Here is a 7,216-nt window from a genome sequence, read left to right as displayed (position 1 = left end):
CCCTCTCAAAATGCGCAAATGGCTTCAAATCACAACGTGTCTGCACTATAAGGGAATGGCACGCTGCACAGTTGACACAGGAATTGTCACTTGCACAATCGAGGCAGTGTCGCATCGTCAGTAAAGTTTATAAAGTGCATTTCTTTTGAATTCTTGCCAATATTTAAACCATTCAGCACTTGCACGCTCTCCTGGAGACCGTGCACTCATGCACACTCGCAGCGCACACACATTACGCCAGGTTCACACACACTCCGTTTGCAGTGCGTATGCGGTGCATATTTTTTCCGCGCTCATGTTAACGGATTAATAAAGCGTTCACTGCACACGGTTACGGTCCGGTGTTCTGACGATTTGTGCTACCCTGTCAGATTTTGCTACCGCCCATTAAAACAGATGGTAGCATAATTCCATAGCGAAAAGTGCTACCTATCAGATTTTGCTTCCAGCATGATATTAATAAGGTGTGAGGCTTTATTAACATGTACAGCTACCCCAACCCTAAACCTTAACCTACCCTAACAGTAGGATAAATAAAGTGTTGGTAGCATAATCTGATAGGTAGCATTATTTGTTAGAACAGTCTGTTGCTGCGCTGCAAGCGCTGAATTAAAGTAACAGCGCATTGTTTGCAGTAAATATGAACATGGATTGACACGAAAATGTACTAATTACCATAAATTCATATTATTAAAGTCTACTGTATTTCACAGTCAACACATATGGTTTGTTGGCTAGTTTTAAAGGAAAAGAGCACTTTTAGATAAACAAGGCCAAAAGTAAAAAGCATTGAATAATGTGTTGCTTATATTTATTGTGTTTAAACATGTCTGTGAAAGACTGTATTACTGTACTGTTTAAAAAAAAGAACTGCAATGCTGAAAAAGCATTTTCAGTGACAATGTTTGGATTTGAAATCAAAATAATGGATAAATGTTGTGTCTGTGGTAATCAGCCACGGATCAGTAGCAGACTCTTGTGTGAAAGCAATTTCAAAAATGAAATTCACGCTCTGAATAAATGTCTACAAATCCTGATTGGAGTATCACTATAAATAATTATAAATGATAAAAAGAAGGCTTTAAAAGATCGATATCGGTGATCGGTATCGGCAGATACTGCTTTCTGTGATCGGCGATCAGCCTCAAAAACCCTGATCGGAGCACCCCTAGTATGCAGTGCACGTGATGTGAATTTAGTTCAGTACTGAATGCGCAGAGCAGTGAAGACGAAAGGTTGTAATATGCTGGACCTGAAACTGGAAACTAACACTGGAACTGAAAAAAAATGTTTGTAAATCTTTTGATTAATTTCTGATTTTTACTTGGACGCTTTCTTTGTACCATAACAGAAGCAAACCCTTCTGCTACAGAAGAGATACTGTTCTGCATTTACAGGGCAGCATAAATCAATGACAATGTTTTATATTCATAGCAGTGTTTAAAGGTTAGTAAATGGTGAAATAGTGGAAATTCAAAGCCATTCGATTCAAAATTGTAAGTACCACGCACAGAAAAAGGTGCATCAGACATTGGGGCAATACACTAAGGTACAAGATACATATTTGAACCCTATTTACTCCTAAATGTACCCCTAATATACCTCCATTAGTACCTTAAATGTACTTATTAGTACTTTAAAACTACATTTTAAGTTTTAGTACATTTTAAAAGGTTTTGTGAGTCAACAGAAAAGGGTTTTAAAAATGGAATTTAAATTAAGAAAAAACAGCTCTAATATGATCACAAACTTATGTTGAGTACCAGTAGAACTTCTTACAGACTTATTAGAACTAATAGATCTATTACTGACTGATCAATCAAACTAAATTGAGACTATTCAGCATTCCTATCATCTTACTAGTAAAAACCTTTTTCCATCCCTTGTTGTTTTGCCAGTTTTGTGAGGTGTAGGTGGTATAGGGGTTTTTCATAACTCACGTATAAGGATATAAGGAAACATTTTTTTTATCTAGTTTCAGTGTGGTTCAAAATAATCTGACCCCCATATCTATCATCCTTGCCAAAAATAGCATTACAGCTTAAACAGCTATATCATTACACTGTTACTCCCAACTCCAACTGCAAAAAGGTTTTTCTATAATAAAAACAGTTTTTACAAGTTTTGTTTATGTTAACCCATAGTTGGGTTACTTGTTGGGTTATTTTTAACCCAACATTTTTTAGTGAGTACTTTCACTCAAGTAATGGAGTTGAGTACTTTGTCCGCCTCTGGTATTTTTTAAAGTTGCAAGTATTGAAAATCAAAATGTATAAATAGAACGTCATGTGAACAGACAAGTAGTGGAGTGCAAAGAGCACAGGTGTGGGTATGAGGACAGGCTCAAAAACCCTTCTATAGAAATTAACTTTTTTTTTTTTTGTAAAAATATGAAAACCATTATTAAACCACAATGATTCTTCACAATTAGTTTTTATGCATGAAATTAAAACCCCAAACCCAGTCACATAAATACATTTTTTTTTAAGGTTTGACAGTAGGCTATTTACAACACACATTTAATAAGCACAACATATATACACAATGTCAGTATGTTTATAAAGGCCATAAAATAATGTATACACATGTACATTTTGTAGTTGTGTAATGTTCTGGTTGTGTTTGTGGTTTTGACAAAAATAATCTCCCATTAAACCCTTTAAAAAGTCTAGAGTCGCTTCGTTCTGCTGAACAAAACAAGACAATTTCCATTGAGACTATTTCCAGACATTTCATCTCAATATTTACAGGGAGAAGAAAACTTAAGTTCAATAACACTACAGACAACTATTTAGCACATAACGTCCATAGCTCAAACCACTCTAGATCTCGGAGCATGGAAGTTGACCTTACAGTACCATCTTTAAATCCACAGTCACTATCCACAGTCTGTGAAATAGCCTAAACTGCTTCATGTGCAGAATCACTTTTTGAACACACACACACAAACAAATGTACAGAGATACTGACATTTTATGTTGGAAAAATACTGCACCAATGAACTTTAAAAATGATCATCTAAACGTTCCTTTAGTCTGTCACTAATTCTTTGGCTGCGCAAATTCAGGGAATTGATGTTCCTGAGCTGTGACTTAAAATCCCCATGAAAACTAAATTAAAGTTTTTTGGGTGTTAGTATCAATATCTTAGACTTAAGGTTATCTATACGGCAGTGTGCTCCAAAACAGTGACAACATTTTCATTTATAAGATATTAAAATTTCAATATATACTGCATTCAAAGCTTGCAGTTTGTCACTTCCGCCAAAACGGCTCAACGATTTTTTTTTTGACGTCACGTCGTACTTCATCTTCTCATCAAATCTTCTGACCAATCAAATGCTCTCTAGAATCCGAAGCGCCCGCCCCCTGCACTATAAATAGACGCTGAAGCTGCGGCTAAGTTCGGTCTCTTGTTCATGGTGTAGTATTTCCTGTACGGTGAATGGCTGGAAGTGCACAATGTAGGCCAGAGGGAACGATTCAGACAGTGTAAATATGCTTTCGATTGGTGCAAATTAGGTCTGGTTTCACGTTGTTTCACGCGAACCGCGGCAAAAGTCTGATCCGGACTTTGGCTTCGGTCCAGAGACGCGATCCGCATGGAGCGGATCATATGCGCGAGTCGGCATATATTAAAAACTTTTACAACTACACAGCCTCAGCATGATTATGACCACTATTTTGTTTTACTAAGAGTTTCATATTGAATATAGGGGGTAATCTATTAGACTTTGGCTGTCAAATATGGCTTTACCAAGCTCAACGGCTCTGGCCCAAGCAGATATAAACTAAACGCTATTGGCTATTTTAAAAAAAGAGGGCGGGGCTGCTCGATATGTCCCGCCCTCTCTTCCTGTTTCAGTTGAAATTATGTCACCACATAGAATAATGCTGCATGTTTCAAGGCACTTGAAATTGTGTTAATTGCTATAATCTAATTTGATCAGGTTTTAGAAAATCTTACTCAATATAAGGCACTATAAAATAAATACAGAACCATAAAAAATTGACGCAGACAAATAAGTGTCATCTTCCTCAGGCTGATAAACTGCCCACACAAGCACAATGATTTCATGTTGTCTTTAAAGAAATGGAAAGTACATTTTTTTTTGTTCCACTACAAATATTTCACCCCAAGTGCAAAAACAAACCAACAATTCTTCACCACACTGAGGAAGCACGTCCTCAAACAACTGCAACGCAACATATCCTTCACATTCAGAAAACAAAATATTAATCTATCATCTCAAATGAGAAAAGAGAGTTGCAAGAATATATGATGTATTAGTAGATGTTAGATTTGAACCTCATTTATCATACAAGTATCCCTTTGTTGACCAGGGAGAGCTGTAACTGTTACTGAAAGCAGCAAATAGTATCTTTTAGTTAGTTGGTTGTATAAATATGTAGCAGTCATAACAGTAGTGCAGATTTTTCCAAAGGTTCAGCATTCTTCATTTGCCCATTTAACCATCTGAGTGAGGAAAGTTCTGTCTCTGAAAGATCAGCTGATAAGATTTCCTCATTGCAGTGGTTAAGATTCATTTTGGCGCCCTCTGTAGGCCAGAGCTGGTATTTCATGCTGTGATGTCGGGCTTCAATCAAGGCCTCCATCTCACTCTTGTTCTTCGTTCCTGCAGGTGACAAACAATACTCGGAGAAAGCGAGCGGAGAAAAACATAATAAAGCTAGGCTGTATATATAATAAATAGGCCTATACGAGAAACATATTTTTACTTAAATAATAAATTAAGAAAATGAAAGAAAAACTGTGCAACAAGTAGCCTAGTATGCAGAGCTTTGGTTCATTTCTGTGCTGCGCGAAAGGAAACAGACGGCAGAAAGCGGCATCCTATTTTTCTTTAGGCTTATTTTACAAAAGCACAAAGATTTGTTTTTATTGTGAATGTACACAAATAAAGGCAAACCTTTTACACTTCCGATTATCTTTATGACTAAAAGGAGTAGTTTCTTCCACTGTTAGAAGGAAAAAATTCAAGTGATTGCGTCGGCGCCACATGCGCGCACACAGTTAAGCATTGCTACCTTGACAATGCAGCCTGTTCATTATCATAATAAAATACAGTCAGTCAAACATATGGAAAAAAACTATGTAGTAAAAAAAAAAAAAATGTAGTAATATCTGTGCAGTTAAGTGTTATCTCAGTACCGCCATGATGTTATGCAAAACATTTTGTTTTACGTGGATATTGGAACATGTGTGAAGTAGCCTACACAATAAATAATAATTTGCCATTCAAATAGCCTACATCGCAAATACGGAAACATTTGATTTTGTGTGGAATGAGAGACCCAACGTTGGTTTCAGTTTCGTTTTAGCCTAAATGAATTCGTTTTGGCTTGTCGTTTATATTTAAAAAAAAAGAATTTTTAATTCTTGTTCTTTTCTAAATACCTACTGTTAATTGAAAGGATTTGTTGTGGAGTGAGGGGAACTAAAATAGCCTAGCTATGTTTACAGTGTTTATTATAATGTTTGTAAAGATTTCGCGTCGGCATTAGGCCTATTTCTGATTGAAACAATAAAATGCGACTTGTACGCGACTTAGGCCTATGTTTTCCCCCCTAAAAACACATTTTTTTTATACGCGTACCGTATTTTAACCATGCAGCAAACCTTTTTAAATATTTTGATAAATTACTGAAAAAATCAAGAATTAAATGACTTTTTAAACCGTTTAACTGATTGTATTAATCGGTCAAAATTATTACGGTCGGTTAACTAAACGGTTAAAATGAACATCCCTAAAACCTAACTTGCTTCAGTCCAGTAAATCAATATAAAACTAACAATATAAAAGTTATTCTTACATTTAGTTTCTAAAAATCTGTAAAGCTTTCACAGCAAAAAGACTCCCCCTGAAGGGGGACATTTAGTTAACGTGCACGTTATAATCAGCCCAGAAGTTTCGTCTGAATTGCATGTGTTTCTACTTTCACATGCAAATGACTTGTTGCACTTATGAATATGATAACTTTCCAGCATCAATTCTAGTAGGGTAAAACGTAATCCCGCTTTCGAAACGGTCTGTTATGCCAAAAATCGGCCGATCAATCGGTCGATCTCTATTACAGTGCTTTTTGTTTATGTTTGCTGACAGACACCAGTGTTTCCCACAGACTGCAAATTAATTCTCTGCCAGCAGGAGGCACTTTGGGAGCTGGAGATATAGCGGTTTCCCCGATAACGGCTGTAATCAAATAAGCGCTGCTCACAAACGCTATCAGGCGTTACAGGAAGACGAAATGAAAATGACATTGAAGCTTTTCTGAAGACAGTTGATAACTTTCCAGCATCAATTCTAGTAGGGTAAAACGTAATCCCGCTTTCGAAACGGTCTGTTATGCCAAAAATCGGCCGATCAATCGGTCGATCTCTATTACAGTGTTTATTATAATGTTTGTAAACATTTCGCGTCGGCATTAGGCATTTCTGAATGAAATAAAAAAAATGCGACTTGTCCCCCCCCCCTAAAAGACACGTTTTTTTAATACACGTAGCGTATTTTAACCATGCAGCAAACCTTTTTAAATATTTTGATAAATTACTGAAAAAATAAATAATTAAATGACTTTTTAAACCGTTTAACTGATTGTATTAATCGGTCAAAATTATTACGGTCGGTTAACCGGTTAAAATGAACATCCCTAGATCATAAGTGTATGTCCTACCGCGGCAGCAGCTGCAGCTGTTTGTTGTTGTACTGCCTGCGTTCTTCATTGATGGGATACATTTTAAAGATGAGCAGCCCCAGAGCTCTAAGTGATACAGGAGCAGCCAACACCAACATCTTCAACGTCAGATTCACAGAATCAGACTGTACACAAACTCCTGTCACATAACCTGCAAAGCTAAAGGGACAAAAATCAGAAGAACCTAAATATGAGCTGATGAATGTAAAAAGCCAGAATGTAAATCACAGATCATGATCTGTTCACAAACCCATAAAAGGGCTTTTTAATATACATGCACTGACGAAGATAGAGAGTGAGCTACCTTAATGCTAGTGTTGACACTCCAAGCGACACTCCAGAGGCGAATTTGGTGAAAAAAACATAGAAAGAGTAGAAAATAGCTTCATGCCCATGAGAGGTGGGATTCTGGACTTTAAAATCATCTACCACATCTGGAAGCATGGACCTGAAATAGAAGCATCTATTGGACCTTGATATTTAATGCTTGCATTCATTCT

At 36.6% G+C, this 7,216-nt stretch overlaps 1 pseudogene; it reads right to left on the bottom strand.

Moving 5' to 3' along the window:
• Positions 1-6,814, bottom strand: part of LOC107683764 (uncharacterized) — a 14,799-nt pseudogene extending 7,985 nt beyond the window's left edge.
• Positions 6,815-7,216: the final 402 nt, after the last annotated feature.

Source organism: Sinocyclocheilus anshuiensis, unplaced genomic scaffold (genome assembly GCF_001515605.1).
Source record: "Sinocyclocheilus anshuiensis isolate Anshui unplaced genomic scaffold, SAMN03320099.WGS_v1.1 scaffold413, whole genome shotgun sequence".
Lineage (NCBI taxonomy): Eukaryota > Metazoa > Chordata > Actinopteri > Cypriniformes > Cyprinidae > Sinocyclocheilus > Sinocyclocheilus anshuiensis.
Note: the sequence above shows the minus strand (reverse complement) of the source record. Positions and strands in the feature narration are given on the sequence as shown.